The 21,492-nt window shown below is 35.7% G+C and overlaps 1 long non-coding RNA gene across 1 annotated transcript; it reads right to left on the minus strand.

Annotated features, from left to right (window-relative positions):
• Positions 1-5,691: 5,691 nt before the first annotated feature.
• LOC138175942 (uncharacterized) lies at positions 5,692-21,264 on the minus strand. Its single transcript, XR_011172130.1, has 4 exons — positions 20,668-21,264; positions 19,296-19,373; positions 18,414-18,587; positions 5,692-6,358 (listed from the first exon to the last, which is right to left on the minus strand). It is a non-coding gene; the product is annotated as an uncharacterized lncRNA (long non-coding RNA).
• Positions 21,265-21,492: the final 228 nt, after the last annotated feature.

The raw sequence follows: 21,492 nt of genomic DNA on the forward strand, positions 1-21,492 counted from the left end.
GAGGAAGTATCTCCCTATCCCCCTACTTTAAACTTTACCTCTCAAAAAATAAAAAGCAAAGACTTGGGAGAAAATAATTCTGAACAGGTCGTCAAATCCAAACAATTTAAGAAGCTACATCAGTCCAAGGACAAAGTTCATTCTTAACCATCACATATGAGAATACATTTAAAACTTGGCTTTCTCCCTCAACTATGAACTTCTGATGTTTTATAAAATTAGAGGGTTTTAGAGTAAGCCAGTATTAACAATAATATTTATATTACCAGTCTTCCTATCCTCAAGGAAATCATAATTAGATGTGTCCAGTACAAAACAACTAAGTAAAAATGAAAAGGATCCTTTCTGCTGATCAGGAGATAGAATTAATAGCATTTCTTATTAGAAATTAAAGCTTTCTGCTTTGTTTTAAGAACTGCTGATGCTTGCTAACTGAGAAATTTGGAATTTTAATGATAACTATATACTTGATCAATTGGAGTTATTTTCAGGTATGCTATGTGTGTGTATATACATATATGTATATATATATAAACTTGTTTGAAGGTAATATGGAGGAAAAAACTTAGAAGTTATGATACAGAGCTCCTGGAAGGCCTCTGTCAAGATAAGAAAAAGGCGTGTCCTCAGAGTGGTGCCAGCCTGCTACTGGAATTTGCTCCCTGTTTGTACTCAAAAAAATATTGGATTGGAAAACTGGTAAAGCACAGAGCAATCCTTCATTTCTTCCTTGAGGAAGGAGTTGTATTGCTAAGAAAAATAATGGATTTAGATAAATTCTTCCAACACTGACATCACCTTCCTTCCAGCCCTCACCTCAACAACCATCTTTCTTTTTGCACAGTAATAGAAATGCTGAAGAAATTTTAATAAAGAGAATGTACATGCATGTGAATAAACACATATATACGTGTGGATATATGTGCATATATACAATATACATAGACATTATATATAATACAAACATGTATGTGTTTGTGCAGAAACATACATGTGATAGCACAGATAAATATGCTTATGCACACACATACACATGTGTATGTTTTGCATATGTACACATTATATTGTATACACACATATACCTATATGTGCAGAGACACACACAGATATGGAGAAAGAGTTCCAAAAGTCTTAATACTGTTTTAAGCTTTAATAGCTTTAATGCAAAAACTCCTTTTAAACTTTTGGGACAGCCTGCATATGTGTGTGTATGTATCTTTGTGTGTGTGTGCACAGAGTACATGAAGAGAGTATATTCAATAAACTTCACTTTCTTAAATACCACTGTTACTGCTGTCATCAACAACACTTCCATCAAAGCACATAAAAAATTCCAGAAGCAAAAATTAATAAATGAATAAATTTCCTCATAAAAGAGAAAGGAGGATAGACCAAGTTACTAACACAGATCTCGCTCTTCAGCCCCTCTAAACACTTCAGATTTACTATCAAATATTTTCAACTTCTTCCTTTGGGTCTGTTGGTTTCTCTCTTCTCTTCCCATTTCAAGACTATGATGGTATAAGACTTTAGCATTCAGATTACCTCTTTCGAGGCTTGGTTATCCCACCTCCCTAAGTACTGATATTACTCTATAGGGATTTCCATTAGGATCCAGCACCAATAATTTCCCCTTTTTTCTATAAAGTCAGGCATCATCAGCTCCTGTATCTACTCCACAGATACTCAACATGGAAGCAGCTTTTAATGCCACACTTGGGCTATATCCTTTCCTATCACTTCCCTGTTATTAAACAATCACTCCATATATATTCAATTGTTTCGTTCCTTCCTCTCCTCTTTTCCACACCCATTCACTTCCATCCCCTCCTTCTCTTTTCTCCTCTCCTTTCATTTCCTTCCTGCTCTTCTCACCTATTATCCATCCTTTCTTCCCCTCTCTTTCTCCTCTTCTATTCATTAACCCCCCTACTATTCTTTGTCACAAACATGGATAAAAAAAGGTTAGACCTTAACAGCCAAAGCAAACCACATAACCACCAAATCAAAGGAATGTCGGGGTAATCGTCACACATCTTGGCTGTGTGTATGTATTATGTGTTAAGGTAATAAAGGAGGGAATTTTTTTTTCTGAGAAGGTATATGAGAACACAGTTGCTTCCCTGTGAGGGGAATCCTTTTTGATTATTAACCTTAAGAGAGATATATAGAAGATATAGATTATTTAGAAATGCATAAGTATACATGTATCTATACCATATGTATATACACATGAATATGTCTCTATATTAAATATTTATTAAAATATATTTTATTATTTAAATTATATATATACATATTCTAACCCACTCCTAGAAAGATGACTTTTATTCTTAATAAAAATGAAGATTGTATATATGTTATCATTGTGAAGGCCATATGATCTAAAAAAGAGGATAAAATACATACTTAATTGAAACCACCCTCCCTTTCTCCAACATTTATTTCTATTAATAGAAGGGCAATGGATAAGGAGGAATTTAACTTGTGTGGTATCTTCCTCTTTCCTCCTCCTTCATCTCTTGTACTAAGTGATTAGTGAGAGGAAAAATATTTTGAAAATAACAATTGTTTCATTATTGTAAAGTCTGAGATCCACTTTTTCTATCTTTGTTATTCTCTAGGTTATGTGCATGACCTTTTTTTTAACTCAAAATATAAATAATCAGAATAATATAAAATATATTTTTCTGCATATGAAATATTGCTTAACATCATAAACTAATAATCCATTCTCCCTTGTTTATCATACATATGTGTTGATTTACATAATAATAATATGTAAGATCTATAAATGTCCCATTTAGTATCTGTTATTAAAAATCAGGATCTGTTTCATTTCATGCTACCCTCACAAATTCAAGATAAAGCCATTTGAAATTTGAAAAATTGAAATGATATTATAAGATAAGACCATGTTTACACAACTGTAACAGAACAGGACAATAAATTTGGTCAGGATAATGGCCATCCAAATGCATAAAAACCAGTGGAGACTAAATCTATTGCTCATACCCTAACAAAGAGCTATAGACTTGGAGTGAGAAGACTTGGGTAAGTTTCCAAGCTGTCACTTAAAAGATAGATGACCTTAATAGATTTATGACCTAATTTCATCCTGTTTCATTTTCATCCTCTCTAAAATGTTGACAAAATTAGATCATGCATATAAAAGTACTTTGTAAATTGAAAAATACAATACAAATGTAAATTATTGTAAATGAGGTATAATTTTATAATATAAAGCACTAATAACAGTGATAACAATACTAATACACCTATCTACTTCCTTCTGTGCTTGTACCCTACTCAAAATCCTTCAGAGGTTTCTTACTACCTTGAGAATAAAATGTAAACACCTCATCCCAGTGTCTAAGGCCCTCACTAATCTAAACCCAAGCTTACTGCCCAGTCTTACTTCCTATTACTCTTCTTTGCATGTTCTTTAATGCTGCCCAATTGCATTACTAGCTTTAACTCAGACTTAACTGTTGACTTCCTACCCTCATGTGCAAGCAATCTTCTATTTCTAGAAGGCAGTCCTCTCAGAACCTTTATCTCCTTTGAAGCTCAGCTTAGATATTACCCACTTCATGAAGATTTCCCTAATGTTCCCCAGCAGTCATGCTGTTTGAGTTCTTATATCACTTTGTACTTATTTATATTTATCTGTTTACCTGTTGTGTTCCCCAAGTGGAATGTAAGGTCCTGAATGGAAGATGTTTTTAATTTTTGTTTTGTATCCCAAAAGTATTGCACACAATAAGTATTTAATAAATACTAATCATATTCTGCTGAAGTATAAAGAATTGTTTGGAAAAAACATGGTTCTGTTATTGATTACTTTGCCAGCACTCTGAAGTTTAGATGACTTTGACAGTAGATATATTCAACAGAGTTTGATACAAACTTTTAATGAATTTATCATCTTTTGAATGTATCCACAGGAGAGTTCAGTTTCCTGAAGATTTCCCAGTATCAAATATTCTAATACATCTAGCTATAATTCCTTGAAGATTTAGTCATCCATGGGCCCAGATGGTATGGAAACCCACAAGAAGACTTTCATGTTGGACATAAATTGTTATTCATCAAGGAATTGGCAGTTAACTAGGGAGTGCTTCTTGTGAAACTTATTATGCAATCATTTACTCCAGAGCTAAATGCATCTTAACACAGATGAGTCATTCTAGAGGAAATACTGAGACCTCAAAGAAAATATCAATTCTTTCTGGGTTAGACTTTTTCAATCAATTCGCCAAATCAGCCAGTAAGAATTTATTTAGCTTACACTAGGCACACGGGATTCTCACTCTATGGGGTACAAAAGAAATGTGTGACATAGTATTTGTCAACAAGAAGCATAAAATCAGATTGAAGAGATGTGTAGAAAAGTCCATTCCACAGAGCATGCTCAGAATTTGGTTTTAGGTGATAATATGGAAGCTTTAGGACATTGCCGCTTCTGGACATCACTGGGTGCTTTCACTTCCAGATGATGAGGAGGCCCTTTGTTAGTTGTGGAGACCACGAAGCTGATCACTCAATGAATGTTTAAAAGTGAGTGACCCTATGTTCTCCTTTCTTCCCTTTCAGCTGAGAAGAGTAGGAGTAATGCCACATCCCAAGAGGGAGGTGAGGGTAAATTCAGCTTCCTCCATTCCTGGCTTACTTGAAGCCACAAGCATATGGCATCTTTCGTACATAACCTGTGAAGGCAAGCCTGAGCCTGAGTTGAAGTCGCCTCTTTTTTTGTTTGTTCTTTCCTGATCATAGACAAATGAAAATCTCTACTGAGAGGGACATTCACAGACTTGGAAATAATGACTGTGAGTCTGATAGAACCAGAGGTCTTGGGTCCAAAAGGGTCAGAGCTAAATGGCAGCAAGGCAATAGATCCTGTGAACTACTTAAGTACATTTATAGAGCACAGAGACATTAAGAGGATTGACCCAGGCCTGGATCTTTTACCAGCAGATGTTCTAAGAGTTGTTTAGAAAGTATAGGGGTAAAGTCAAATTTAAAAGGCCGAATTAACAGTCCTGGGAACTGTTTTATGTTTGTATGAACTTTAACATATTGAGACTGACACCGTCACCCAGAAGATTAGAACAGTAGTTATGAGTTAAGTTGTCCAGTTCTGTTTAAAACTGTTCTGCTACAAAGTGTGGGGCTTTTATGTTACCATTTCTTTATGGTGTAAAAAAAAAACTCATCCCATTCCTAGGTTATATTGCACAGGGATATTTTTTTTAAATGACCCCCATTTTGGGCAAATCATATTGTAAAGGTAGGATAGTAACCCCACCTCCGATGTGGTTACAATGCCTTGCATAGGAGAGAATTTAATATGAATATAGGGCTTCTACACCTTCTTGAATAAATCACAAGTCATTGTATGAGAAACAGGGTTATCCCAAAAACAATTTACTTAAAAGTGAGATACTATCTCAATCTGGAAATAAAGGGGAAGAAAAAATTCTGTGCATCTGGATTCTAGATATTAGAACAACTATGGAATAATTAGAGCACAGAGGTGGGGTAGATGAAAGCAGGGAGTGTATGTATAGGATCAAGAACTGAAATGGTAAAGTTCCACGACCTTGTACATTCATACAAGCAGAAATGTTAGGATCATTTTATTGTCCAAGTCCTTAAAATGAAATAATTTTGTAACAGATTGTTCTGTTATATATTATTTATTATCTAAATTATAAGTAATTTGGCCCTAAAGCACTGGGGGGTGAGTATACATCAAGCCAAAGTGTGTGAGGGGAAAAAAATAAAGAATCTACCCTTTCCTCCATCTTAATTAGATGTCTGGTTCCCCAGGAGGGATCCTGATCTATACCTCATGCCTGGGTACAGAGCAACAAATTATGCTGTAGTCCAGACCCTGTGGGACCAGTAGAAGTTCTTCTAAAGGTTAGACCAGGGGTGTGCTGATAAGTGTTTAATAACAAGCTCTCTGCAAAGGAATGCCACACTTTTAAGTATAATATTCATTTTTTCCATCACTTAAGTCTAGGTTATCGATAAAACAATAAATCAAGTTCCTATCTATAGCATTTATTTTCTTCCAAGGTATAAATGCACATACTGAAAAATTTTTAAATCAATTCTCCTCAAAGAGTACAAGGTGCTTCTACCACGTCCTGGGTTTAGAAACAACCTATACATATAGAAAAGAACCATTAAAGACAAAGAAACTGTTATTAATACAAGCTCATAGTGCATTAATATTTGGTATTGTTCAGTCATTTTTTTCAGTTACGTCCAACTCTTTGTGACCCCAATTGTGATTTTCTTGATAGAGATACTGGAGTGGTGTGCCATTTCCTTTTCTGGCTCATTTTACCTATGAGGAAACCGAAACAAACAGGGTTAGGTGACTTCCCTAGGGTCACACAGCTAATAAGTGTCTTAGGTCAGATTTTAATTCAGGAAAAGAAGTCTTACTGACTCCAGGCCAAGACTCTATACATTGTTCCACTTAACTACCCCTGTATATACTGTGTATATTCAAAGAAATACTAAAAAAGATGTATGATTCCATTGTTATGAGCTCCTTTTTAAAAATTTCCAATATAGATCAAAACCCATTTTGAGCTTCAGTGGGCTCATAAGTTTCTGTGACCAAAGACATGCCATATTACTATGGTCAATGTTCTCATCATGAACTCTTAAGTTAACTGGGCTGTTTTGGTGTTGTTGTTTTTTTGTTTTGTTTTGTTTTTACTAACAAACACAGTATCTTTCTGAACCCTCACAGAAGCCTTTTAGATTGGTAAGGTCTGACATGCATTTAGCTACACTGGTAGAGATTTCATGAACCATAGGTAATCTCTGCACAATAATGAGATAAGACAATAACCACAAAGTAAAACAAATGTCAAATACATATTTGACTTTAAAAAAATCACCTTGTAAGTATAAGATAAAGGAGGCAAACTTAGATAGGATTTTCTGTTGGGGGGGAAAGATCTGAAGAAGTTCTCAGTGAACTATAAGCTCAATGATAGTTAATAAGATAGCAGCAAAAGAAAAGAAAAAAAGCTAATATAATATTGAATGCTGCTGAAGCCCAATAAATGAATAGGTGTTGGTACTCTGCTTTGATCAGACCACAACTGGAGTATTGCATTCAGTTCTTGACCCCAAAGTTTGGGAACTGAAACGATGGAAAACTTTCAGAGATTAGCAACCAGCATGAGAAGGACCCATATTCCTGTCATTTGAGAATCGGTTTAAATAACTGGGAAGAATTGGCCTAGAAAAATGATGAATCAGGGGCAAATGATAGTTGCCTTCAGGTAATTTAAGGGCTATTCCTATTAAGGAGGACAGAACAAGAAGAAATGAGTTAAAGTTGAAGAGAAGAAAATTTAATATTGACAGGGAATATATATATTCCTGACCATTAGACACATAGCTCTGTAGGTAGAATGGGATACTTCTGTAAATACTGAGTTCTTTTCCATTAGATGTCTCTGAGGAGATTCTGGTCTACCAGGTGACTTAAATTGGGGGCTTTTGGGAGGATACAGGTTAGACTAGATGAATACTGAGATCCCTCTAATGGTAAAGTTCCATGACCCCAGTGAACACTAATATAAGATGACATGATACAATAAAATATAATACATAACATAAAGTGAAAATGTGTAGTAAAGATACTTGGAGAATAGGTAGCATATAACAAAGTGTTTATTATGTGGCAAATACACTACAATACTTAAAAAAGAGTTGTCGAACAAATTAATCAATTAGACTTTGATGTCACACAGAGATTTGGGGGAGTGATGAGATTTGATCTAGGCCTTGAAGGATGAATAGGATATGGGTGGAGGTAGACAAAGCATCAGTTGAGAAGCAGAGAAAAGAGAATGAGTGAAGACTTAGGGTGATCACAGCAGAGAATGAGGAAGACTATAGGGCAATGCTAAGCAGTATCAGAGCCAAAATATCATGCGCCAACCTGATTTTAAGTTTTAAACAATGAAAGGATGTACATCACACAACTTCTCTTTGGTTTCCAACTCACCAGACCTAACTTCCTTATTATCTGTTTCAACAATATACTTACTGTTATTGAGAATTGCCCTGAGCAGGAGGAGGGCATAGAAAGAGCAAAGGAAAAAAAGAGAGCGTCTTCACCATCACAAAAGAAATTTCAAGATACAAGACAAACACATCTGAAAAAGTCAAGGTCATTTAACAAACCAACATTCAAATGAGCAGTGGCGAATATAGTGAGTTCACAGTACAAAGACAATAATAAGTACTAGACGCACAGTTTAAGAATGCGCAAAAGAGCAGGCTTGTGGGCTAAATAAGCAATGCTTCCTAGAAGTGGTGAAATATATTTTGTAACTTTTAAAAATATATGAGCTTTCAACCTTGCCATGGGAATGATCTTTTTCTTGCCTGCCACACATCTCCTTTCCATAAGTGGAAAGAGCTTTGGACTTGGGAGTTAGAAAATGTGAGATGTAGAGTTGTTCTATAGCCATTGGGTAATCTGGAACAAATTGCTTTCCCTGTCTTGGACTTGATTTCCTTGACTGTAAAAATTGGGAGTTATATTAGAAGTTCTACCAACTCCTGTCCATCTCTGGCATTCTATAATTCTTTCAGTTAAGTATGAGAGGAGCAGTATTTCCTAGAGGCCTGGAGTGTAGACTGTTGTAAGCTTTTCCTAAGGCCCTACTCATCATAAGGTTGTATTTATGAGGAGGCCTTAGCCTTTTTAAGGTTGTTTTTATTTTCCTTAACCCTGAAACTCTCTTTGAAATTCAGTTGACTCAGGGGTCATGCCATTCAGAGCATGATGGAGATTTTTTTTTGTCACTCACACAAGAGGAGCTGAGGATTCTTTAAAAAACTTAAGACTTGAGAATAAACAACATAAGAGATAATTCAGGAAAGGATGATGTAATGGTAGTGGGAATTTGAACATCTTCCCTGCCTCTTAATAAGCCTAAGGGAATTTGAAGACCTTCCCTGCTTTGAAAATATACTTTGCCCCCTAATAGGCTGAATGTAATCACATGGAGCCTATGGTGGGAGGAGTTTACTGAAGGGTGAAGCAGAGCCCACAGGAAGCTGGGAGTCAGAGCAACTAGATATGGTTGGGAGGAGAGGGCATATCCAAAGGAAACAGTTAGGCTTATGAGTGACTATTAGGCTTATGCTGGTTTGTTGGAAAGCTAAAGGATGCTGTGGTGCTCTATGGTGTTGTGGCTTATTAACTTCTTTACTACTGTGATGGAATCAGCTTACTGGTTTTAGGATCCAGTTTTCTGGTGTTTGAATAAATGTTTTGCTTCTGTCTTCTATATGGAGGTTTTATATTTTGTGGTTGAGCACTATGAAGATATATTTATAGTGACTTCTGGCGCTGTGCACATTGCATTGGCACTACAGATGACAAGGAAGAGAGTGATGCCCTGGGGAGTAAGATGGAAGTTCAGAAGATAAGAAATTTTGAGGGGAAAGGTAATGAGTTTTATTTTGATAAATTGAGTTTGAGATGCACAGGGAACATCTAGATTGAGATGTTTCAAAGGTAATTGGTAATTCTCAGGAGAGAGACTTTTGTTATGGTAGGCTTGTTCCAGACTCTTTGTGACCCAATTAGGGGTTTTCTTGACCAAGATAACGGAGTGGTTTGCCCTTTCCTTCTCCAGCACATTTTGTAGATGAGGAAACTGAGGCAAAGAGGGTTAAGTGACTTTCCCAGGGTCACATAGCTAATGTGTCTGAGGCTGGATTTGAACTCATGAAGATAAGTCTCCCTGGTTCCAAACCTAATACTTGATCCATTGTGCCACCTGGTTGACCAGGAAAAAAACTAGGGCTAGCTATATAAATGTGGGAATTCTCTGCATAAACAATAGTTTCAGAGGAATTATGAAGTTAGAAGTCAGGTTGCAAAGTGCTGAAGAATGAGAGAGAAAAGAGGAACAGAAGGCATCAAGTAAAGAAAGCCTTTGGGGGGGAATTTGCCTAAAAAAGGGCAGAGATAAATGCCAATCACTTAAAATTGAGGATAGTGTTTATTGGGATTTTTTAAGGTTTGGATGAATTGGCATGTTTGCAAATTACATGAAAAGAATGGATTGGGCATGTGTGAAGACTAGAGAGAGAGAGTAACGACTTGGAGGGCAATGTACAAGGGAAGTTCTGAGGAGATGGCATCAAGGTCACTTGTAGACATGATGTTCTTGGCAACTAGAAGACCTAAAATTTTATCAAAAATTGAAGGAAAGAATAGAGGATGATAAAAGGGGGTTTTGAAATGAAGAGAAATGGGAAAGAGAGATAAATAACATCAGTTTTCTCTGTAAAATAAAAGGATGTCATCAGTTGAAAGGAAGATGTGGTTGGAACATTTCCTCTTTGACCTCATATAGTACTTTCTCTTAAAACTGTTTCACTTACTATGTAATATTGTATACTATAATTATCTAAATTTGAGTCTTATCCTGCTGTAAGCTCTGTTGGCAAGAGGACCATGTCTTATCTAAACTTTGTGTCTCCCTTAGCTCTTAGCACAATGGTAAATAAATGTTAGCTGAATGAATGAATGAATGTTCAACCCTCATGGGACTAGATTTCTCATGAAATTTAATAATAGCACACATGAAGAGTTTCTGGGCCAATTCCATTCTCTTCAACTAACAATTATTGTCTACTTGCCTATGATCAAGTTTGTGCTAAGCTGGGGATATAAAGAAAACAAAATGGGGCAGGAATTCTCCACAGAGAGCTTAAATTTGAATGAAGGTATCTTTCTAAAGATTTATTAATTTCTAAAAATAAAGGGAAGGTATTCTAAACATGGACAAAGGCAAAGAGACAGAAGAGGGGGTATCAACAATAAAGAACATTTAGCAATGCAGTTTGATTGTAATTGATAGTGCAGGAAAAAGTATAACATAAAGTGAAAGTGAAAAGATAAGTGTGAGCCATCCCTTGGAGCAGAGGGCTTTCAAAACCAGGCTGAGGATTTTCAGATTTGTTCTACAGGCAATAGATAGTAACGAAATATTTTTGATGGACAGGGGAAAGTACATGATGTGAAATATTACTGTAATGATAATGAAGTAGATTTTAAATAAATTCATTTGCCTCTTTTCCTATGTGTTATCTTCAATACCTAAAATTTTATTTTTATTTTTTCTGAATAATTAATGAGATTCAACCATTATACTAGAATTTATTATGTGGTTGGAGTTCTTTGAGTGTTCTCAAACTCTCCTCTGAAGATTCCTGGGATTATAAGAATCCCTTTTATAATTAAACTTGGATCCTCAGCAACAGCATAGGGCATTGTGTTGGTTGTTTATTTCAAATAGAGTCAAAGAATATGTTTTATTAATATATTTTGGTGATTTTCTTCAGGATATTTTTTAAAATATATATATATATATATATATATATATATATATACATATGCCATAAAGAAGAAAGAACATAAAAATATGAAAAATAAATCATTGCTGGCACAAGGCTCCTTGGAACATTGTAGACCTAATATAGTCAATCAGATTACAGCTTTCTACCAGAAGCTAAACTGAGAGAAAAAGAAAATTCTTTTTTGTCATTTTCTTATTTAAAGTTAGTTTTTAAATTTTTTATTTTTTTCTAGAAATGTTCTTGGGGCATTTCATTAACTTAAACTCTGAATGTATTCTGTGAACAATGATGTTAGCATGTAACTGGCCTTTACAGATACTGTTTCATATGAGATAATAAATTTTTGTGGGGTTGGTGTTACCATTATCCCCATTTTAGGGATGAGGAAGTAGATGCTGAGAGATGTTTAGTAACTACAAAGATTTACACAGCTTATAAGCAACAGACGCTGCCTTTGAATTCAGATCTTTCTGTTTCTACATCCAGTGCTCCATTCACTACAATATCTACTTCCCCCTTGAAGAGTACTCTTCAGTACTCAGAGTAAGAGTTTTAAGAAGAAAGATTATATTTAAATAATTTATTATTGTTTTAGGATTTATTATTGTTTGGTAGGGCAGACATGATGCAGGTAAGTCTATCTAGTAACCAATAAAACAAGGTTTACTATGCTACAATAGGGCAAGGACATTCAGAAGAGAGAAAGGCAATTCAGCAAGGATCAAGTGCTGATCTTGGGATCTCAGCTTTCCCAGTTTTTATCATGAAGCTTGTCTCCTAAATCTGAAGCCTTGGGAAAAATATTTAACTTTCTTCGTGCTGGTGACCAAAAAGCTTGGTCATATTTGGGATCTTATTCTCCTTAGTCAATTGAATTCCAATGAGAATTTCAGTGTTCAAGAAAAAACAAAAACAAACAAAAAACCTTAAAGGAGTAAAACCTTCAAAAGATAGCCTTGAAAAGAGCAGGGCCTCAGGGAAAGTTATAGCAGTCTACACTGCAGGCCTCTAGAAAATATTGCTCCTCTCTTACTTGACTGAAAGAATTACAGAATGCCACAGATGGATAGGGGTTGGTAGAATTTCTAATCTAACTCCCAATTTTTACAGTTAAGGAAACCAATTCCAAGACAGGTCCAGTGATTTATCCCAGGCCACCCAATGGCTAGGACAGCTCTAGATTTCACAGTTTCTAACCCCCAAGTCCAAAGTTCTTTCCACTTATAGCAAGGAGATATGACAGGCAAGGAAAGGAGAGTTCCCACGGCAATGTTTAAAATGTGGGTGAATATAATGTTCATATTTTTAAGTTATAAAATATATCTGGCCACTTCTAGGAAGCATTGCTTCTTTAGCCCACAAGCTTGTTCTTAAACTGTCTCCAGGACTCATTGTCTTTGCATTGTGCACTATATTCACCATTGCAAACTTGAATGTGGTTGGTTAAATGACCTTGATTTTTTTAAATGTGTCTGTCTTTTATCTTCAACTTTCTATTGCAATGATGAAGACACTCTCCTTTTTTTTTCTTTGTTCTTTTTATCCCCTCCTCATGCTCAGGGCAATTCTCAATAGACAGTAAGTACATTGTTGAAACAGATAATAAGGAAGTCAAGGCTGCTGAGTTGGAAGGCAAAGAGAAGTTGTATGATATACATCCTTGTCATTACTGAAAACTTACAATCAGGTTGGCACATGATATTTTGGCTCTGATAATTGCTTAGCGTTTCCCTATAGTCTCCGTCATTCTCTACTATGTTCACCCTAAGCCTTCACATAAGTGCCCCTCCACCACTGCTTCCTCCATCTCTATCCATATCCTACGTATCTTTCAAGGCCTAGATCAAGTCCCATCTCTCCTCCCAAAAGCTCTCAGTAACATAAAAGTCTAACTGATTTATTTATTCTCCATTTCTTTGTGTAACTATTGTAAGTAATTAACAGCTTATTACATATTATCCTATTTTCTAATCATCTTCTCTATACATTTTCATATTGTCATTTTATGTTATGTATCTTACTCTATCATATAATTTTGAACAAAAACATCTCAGGATTAGAAGAGACCTTGGAGATTTCTTGGTATAACCCCTTCCTGAGTCATGAAAACTCTCTATAAAATTAGCTTACCATGTGGGTATCTAACCTGTCTTTATAGAGCTCTGGGGATAAGAAACTCATTACCTCTTCAGGTAGTCCATTCCATTGTTTCTAAGCCTTATGGTTAGCCAAAATCTGCCTGCCCCACAGTTCCATCTTAAGAAATATAGTTCATCCTGAGGCAAAGAAAAAAATGGGTCACTTCAAAATGACCCCCTCCCTGAAAAATATTTGAGGATAATTCTCATATTCCTCAATGTTTTCATGCCATGCCTTTTTTACTTGTCCCATCATCTCTACCTCCTCCTGATCATTAACCTGAACTCTCCCCTAGATCCTTTGGTTCTATTAGCTGAGCCTTATCTTGTAGGTCTTGTGTCCAAACCTAAATACCATTTTCCACCTATTCCATCCCATGCTGTAACACATACCCCCTTCCTCTTTCCAGTTCACCTTTATGTATTGTTTTCCACCCTTAGAATGTAGGCTACTCGAGGTCAGAAACCATTTTTTAAATTTCAATAGCTTAGTAGTGCCTGGCACACAGCAATTCTTCTATGCATGTGTGTTTGTCATAAAAGTGGGGTCCCCCAAAAAAGTGGGGGTCCCAGAGGTATGGTGATCATGGATAAGGTAGGAAGCTAAAGGTTGTGGTCAGGAGGAAGACAAAAAGAGGGGAATATGCTGTCATACCATTTCTGAAACCAGAATTCTTATCAAAGTTCCTCCTAAAATCTGACACACAAATCTGATCTGGGTACAATGGAGTGAAATGATCATATTCTTTAATTCTGGACACTGTGTTTCATTAATATAACCTAAGATAGAATTAGATTTTTGTTTTTTTGGTTTTAGGTACCATTATTGAACTCATAATCAACTATAAATTCCATCAAGGCACTTCTCCCAAACTATAATTGTGTCATTGATTTTTTAAAAACCTTAACATAGATTCAGGCAGTTTTTAGATGAAATCCAAGTCATCAATAACCACATCCAAAGTTTACAAAAACGTAAAACAACAAATATTTAAGAGGCTATGTTAAAGCAGATACATTAATGCATTATTGATGATGATGTGAATTAGTCCAACCATTCTGGAAAGTAATTTGGAACTATGCCCTAAAAGCTTCTGAATTGTACATACCCTTGCTGTAGTGATACCATTAATAGGTCTATACACTAAAGACTGCAAAGAAAGAGGAAAAGAACCCATTTATGCACAAATATTTTAGCAGCTCTTCTTTTGTGATGGCAAAAATCTGGAAATCAAAAGGGGAGCCACCAAGTGGGGGGAAAGGTCAATAAATTATGGTATATGGACATTATAAAATACTGTGTTTTAAGAAATAACAAAGGAGACAGATATAGTGCAATTTGTGAGATTTGTATGAACTGATGAAGAATGAAATGAATAGAACAAGAACAACTGATACAATGAAAACAGCATTTCAAACACAGTTTGGAAAAGCTTAAGAACTCTATCAATATGAAGACTTATGATGAAACACGCCACCAATTTCTAGAAAGAGATGTAATAGACCAAGGATATATATTTATACATATGCTTTTGAATGTGGTCAATGAGGAAATTGTTTGCTTGACTATTCATATTTACTAAAATAATGCCTTTTTTGTTTTTTTCTTTTTTGCAGTGGGAAGATTAGGGAAGGTAGAAGTGGGAAAATTTATTTTTCTTACTTAAAAAAATTAAATTTAGTAAAAAACATAAAACCAATGTAAGAACTCATTGCAATGATTCATTAGAGAGATCATATGGGCCTGAATTTTATTTTGTTTGGTTTTTTGGGGGGGTGAGGGGGGTTAGGGAGAGTATGGAGAAAGCTGTAGTGGGATTGAAAGGTATGGACATAAGATATTTAGGAGGTAGAATACTGATAGAATTTTATAAGTTATTGAAGGCTGAGCATAAGAGGAAGATAAGAATAAAAAAATCTTAGATTTTCAAATCTGGCGGCTTGGTAAATTATTAGAACCTTTAGAAGAAATAGATATATTTGAAGTAGTGGTAGACTGGTGAGGGATCAGGAGGAAATTTGGGGTTTATTTCTAGATATAATGAAATTGAGGTGATAGGAGTCTATCTAGGTAGATGCATCTACAAAGAAGTTTGATAGTAGGGGCCTGGGACTTGGGAGCAAAGCAGGGAAATAAATGAATATAAGTGGAAGTCATCTGAATTGAAATGATAATTGAAGTTATTGGACTAAATGAGATTGCCAAGGAAGAAAACATTAGAGAAATGAGAGAAGAGAGCCAAGAACAGATCCTTGGGAGGTACCCACGTGGAAGGGGGAAGAAGGCAACCCAGAAAAAAGGATGATTTGGAAGGAATGCTTAAAGATACAGGAAGAAAACAAGTTTGTTTATTTGGCTTCCCAAGACATAGCATGATAGAAAGGGCAAATTAGGTATTTAAAGTGAATTCAATAGAGCAAGGCATTCAGAGAGCAGCAAGAAGTAATAGCTGTCTGGCGGCAAGGAAGAGATAGGAGAACTACAAAAATGCAGAACCCCAAAAGAACAACAGTTTGGGCTCATTTACCTAAAAGAAAACCTGGGTAGACCAGGTGTCATTGCATTATTGGGTACAGCATAGTGATGGTTCATAATGCTAAGGATTGTATGAAGTAGAGTGATGTTCTGGAAAAATCACTGTCTTAGTTGTCAAGAAAGAAAGGTCTGAGACATGGCATTGTCAATTTCAAGCTTTATGACCTTGGTTAAATCAATTCAAAAAAATTGATTTTCATCTTCAATAAAATGGGATAAGGATGTTTCTACAATTTATCTCACAGGATTGTTATTAGGACCAAATAAACATATCCAAGTACTCTTGTTAAGCTCTATTTAAATATGAACTATTCTATGTCTACCTTTGATACATGGTGTTTAAGGCATTGAAGTACCTAATAAATTTTGTATTTCCATACAGAATGGTTAAAAACATTTGGAGAATTATAGTTTGTTGTTTCTTTCCTGGTATTTAGCAAGAACGGGGAACTGTTTGATTCTTCATTCCAACCCCTTACCATAAATAGTATAAGAATCACTCCTGGATAATAAAAAAAAAATAGCAGTTGGCCCCAGAAGGACTTATAGAGCTTGAAGGACAATGGGGAAAAAATTAGCAACCTGATGAAAAGCATCTCAATTAGGCAAGAATCACACTGGGCTGACCCTGAAAAAAAGAGAACATCCCAATGTGAATTTAGCCTATTGCAAACAACTTTTGAGGATAGAAACCTGTATGTAGATAAAAACAGCAAGGCATATTCTGCATTCCTAGGAGAGCTTTAGTGAGAGGCCATATGTCAATAAGAACTGGATCACAAGAGAGGTTTCATAGCCTTGACATATGGATCTGTCATTATATATAAGCTGTGATATAGAGGGATTCTACATCACCTACCATGAGAGGGACATTTATTGTGTCTCCTTTGCCATACTGCCACTGAAGACCCACAGCAGAGAGCCTGTTCTCTTTAAGGGGAGTTTGGGGTGGGGAGAGGAAGGTGATAGAGAAGCATCTAGAGATGGTATGTCCTGGTGCATGCAGAGTCATACAGGACAAATTATAGGAACCAAACCAGGTCATAGGGAATAGCTGGCCAGCCTCATCCCCAATAAGGCCTGCAATTAATTTTCATCTCTGACACATACTGACAGTATAATACAAAAAACGTCACTTAGTCTCTCAGTGCTCTAAGCAACTAAGATTAAAAGATGCAGAGAAGGTGCCAGTCTCTACTGGTTGAAGTAATTTCCTCAGCTGGGAGTTCCCTGTATCAATGAAATCATAGGTTGAGGCCCTATCCTCATCCCCACTATGAATTACATTTGTTTTATTTGGAATGTAAATGAAATTTCTTAAGGTATGTGCTCCTAAGGGGAATTTGTAATAACACAAGAGGTAGTATCCACACTCCCAGATTTTTGGGGTGGAGTAATTAACCAATGAACCCAAAAGATTAGAAACTCCACCACAGATATCTAGGCCATTCATTCACTCTGAAAATCACTAACTGCAGAGTTTTCCACACCTCTCCACACACACATACATCAACACACCACATGTGCCTAAAGGAGTAAGACGCAATTATGGGTAATATCTTCTTAGTTTTGATGCCTTTATCCTTTCATGATGATGTAGTATATATACAATCTAAGCTTACTCCCCCAACTCATATTACAACATAGAGTTCTAGGAGTAACCTGAAGGTTTGGGGAGTTTCTCTAATACAGTTGCTTACAAGCTCATATACAAATTACTCCCAACATTATGAATCACCAATGAATGTGTTTCCCTAATGTCAATTGACCACTTACGAGTTACTTCAATACCATATAACTGGTGATCCTTGTCCTGATATAGTTTTGATCAGTTGACTGTTCCTCGATGTTGAATAACCTTTTACATCAATTAGCTTTTTTGAGACTTTTTTTTTTTGAGGGAGTCCATTAGAGCACTGGGCCTGTAGTCATAAAGACCAAGCTAAAATCAGCCTTAGACTCTTGCCAGCTGTGTGACCCTGGCCAAGTTGTTTAATCTCTTATCTGCCTCAATTTCCTCAACTGTAAAATGGGGAAATAATAACACCTTGCAAGATTGTTGCAAGGATCAAATGAGATAATATTTGAAAAAGTGTTTATCACAGAGCCTGACAAAAAAAATAAACAGTGCTATATAAAAGCTTATTCCTTTCCCTCCTTTTGCATATAAATATTTACTGAGAAAATACAATAAGTAGCAAAAAATAGAATCTTCTACCACTTTAGTCTTTAGGAAAATTGGACTCAGTCCATGTCCCCCCTCTCCCTCCCGCTGAGTTTACTTCACACTATCTTGTTGACAGGACAAGGTTTCTCACCCATATGTATGTCAATCTATTTGTTGGCTGGGTCCAATGGGTTGGCTCCTCACTGAACTTCCATTGGTAGAGTCTGCTAAGGATTCCAATTCCTGGACCTCTGGTGGCTCTCTTTTACTTTTTGAACCTCATAAGATCATAACTTGGTCTCCTCCATTTCTGAAATTCATCCCCCTAAGAATAGGATCAAAAAGACACAGAGAGACAAGAGAAAAGTGGTAAGATGCATTCGCCACACAGCTATGGCCACATGGTAACTGGTGAGGAAGTGTACATGCTTCACCTAGTAACTTATTTCTTCCTCTTCATTTGAAATATGCCCAGGAAATGAAACCAATTTCAACTATTTATCATATATTTGTGTGAATACTCAGCTCCAACAATAGAGGAATTGAGAAGCTTTTTGAAGTCAACAGAAAACAATCACAAATAGCTGTGAACCCTGAAGTCAGGCATTGTGTGTTACAGGAAGCAGTCTCACCAAAACATTACCTGATAGAGCATCAGGTAGAGAAGACTGCTCTTGCTCTAAGAATTGTACATTGGAGAGACCCCCCCTCCTTGCATGAATAAATAAGGTGTTTTCTATAATAATAGAAAAAAACATTCAATATTATTTTTATATGTACATTGAAGCCAACTAGTCAAATCAATAAGCATTTATTAAGTGGCTATTATATGCCAGGCACTGAAATAAGTCCTGGAAATACAAATACATGCAATAAGAAAGTCAGTCCCCACACTCTAGGAGATCATATTCTAATAGGGGAAAGACAAAACATAAAAAAGAAACTGAGGAAGCTGTAAGAACTCTACCCTGGGGCCTAGTGGAGAAAAAAGTCAGGAGGGGAGCCCAGAGAAAAATCCATGAACATGGCTTACCTGGGGCCTTCTTTAAAATAGAGGTTCTGGGCTGAACTGACAAATCAGCAGAAAAGACCCCAAGAAGGGAGAGATCTGCTAAAATAAGAAGGCCACAAACAAAATGAATTATCAGTAGTTATATTTTGGGTGATATTTGGCTTAATCTTATTCTGATTAAATATAAATAAATATAAATGTTAAAAATAACCTGCCACCTAATTCAATTAAACTGAGGCACAAATAAAATGAACAATAAGAAACATAGATTGAAAGCTGGGCTTAAAGTCATCAATCCTGGACTCAAGTCAAAATTCTGACTTATACTTGCTATCTGACAACAGATAAGTAACAACTTCTCAGTGACACAAATATTTCTAAACAATAAAACATAGAAGAATTGCCAATCAACAATGGTAAAGGGAATTGCCTCACTGGGAGTAATTTACAACAATAAAGTCATGAGTCTAGGCCAATAAATAATTATAATTTGTATTGCTATGTCACATATAAATTGATTTGTAAGAAGAGGTGAACTGAAAGATTAGGAAAAAGTAATTTTAGAATTTCAAATCATGAGAGATAATCCAGAAAGAGAGGAAATATTATACTTTATACAATAAAGATTATATATTAAAACACATTTGCCCCATTACTATATTTGATTTATATTATGTAAATCATATTCTTAAATATTTTCTGAGATACTGTGTTCCACATGTCTGTTTAATTGATACCTTTTGTTTTTTATATCATTCATTTTCTTATATTATCCTACCCATTCTCACAGTCCTATAAAACATTTCCTTATAATTAAGAGACTGAAACCAAAACTAAGCAGTGAAGCTAGTAGATCTGAAAGTATTTGCAAAATTCCATACCCACTGTCTCCTACCCCTCTGCTGAGAAAAGGAAAGTATAATTATTCATCATGTCTTCTCCGGGATTAAGATTGGCCATTTGGTTTAATTGAAATTTACTTTCCATGCCATTTTCATTTACAGTACTACAGAAATTGTGAATGTGTGTGTCTGTGTGTGTGTGTGTGCTGTTTTCTTCATTTTTCCACCAGTTCATTAAAGTCTTCCTACATCGGTCTTAATGTTTTCCTATATTCATTGTTTCTCACAATGTGATATTATCCTAGTTACATTAATATGCCACAATTCATCCATTGATTGATTCCTCAATTTACAGACACCAACCAAATTTCAAAGGTTTTTTTTTTTTTGCTTTGTTTTTTGCCACGACAAAAACTATTCCTATAAATATTTGACCAGAATCCTAGGTCAATTCTCTAAAATACAACTTAGCTCTAAAGTTCAATATCCTCAATTTTAAAAGACTAAATAAAACTAAATTCTAAAATTAAAATTAAAAAAAGAAAACATACCTCTTATAAGCACAAAGCCAGCCCTTCTACTAGGGAAAGTAAATAGTTACATGGGTGATTGATTCCCCTATCCTTTCCTCGTTCCTCCCTACCTCAAAATTCCCTCATCAGCTCCCTGGTGTTTGATTTTCCTTTAAAAGGCATAAGACCTTTTATTTGCCATTATAAATAAGCCTTAAAAGGTAAATATTTATCTCTGAAAGATGTAACAGATTAAATTTATATTAATTTATACAAATGACTTATTAGAATGCAAATCTGTTTGGGAGAGAAATATTACTGGAAAGAGAGAAGATAGCAGAACCAGTGTAAATACTGTGAAAAGAAAGAACACAAAAAATAGTTCACCATACTCGGGACAATTGTGTTGGAAGAGAAAGTTGTTTTTGCCCCAGTTCTCAGCCCATTCCCTTTGTAGCCTACTGTTCTGGACCTTCCTACCCTGAAGAGACAGAGAAGGGATCTCACAACCTCAGCCCCTTTAATCTGTGGCAAAGCTCTAGTTTCAACTCTGGGAGAGAATAAGAATTCACTGGTTAATTAAAAAAAAAAAAAGGAAGGGAAGGGACTCCATGTAAAAGATATAGAAACAAGTACCTAGCCTTAGCAAAGACTTACTACCCATACTTCTCAATTTTTCCTGGGGCCAGATTTCTCTAAGTGTACATGAACAACATATTAGTGTACACACACACACACACACACACACACACACACACACACATTCTTTCTGTACAAAGAGAATATTTTAGACAGCACGAATAATGTCAACAGAGCCAGCAGCTTGTGATTTATGGTCCTCCCTCTTTCACCTCCCCACCACTT

Source organism: Petaurus breviceps, unplaced genomic scaffold (assembly GCF_028583685.1).
Source record: "Petaurus breviceps papuanus isolate PSGF00001 unplaced genomic scaffold, PetGlider_PUasm1.0 80, whole genome shotgun sequence".
In the NCBI taxonomy this organism is placed as follows: domain Eukaryota; kingdom Metazoa; phylum Chordata; class Mammalia; order Diprotodontia; family Petauridae; genus Petaurus; species Petaurus breviceps.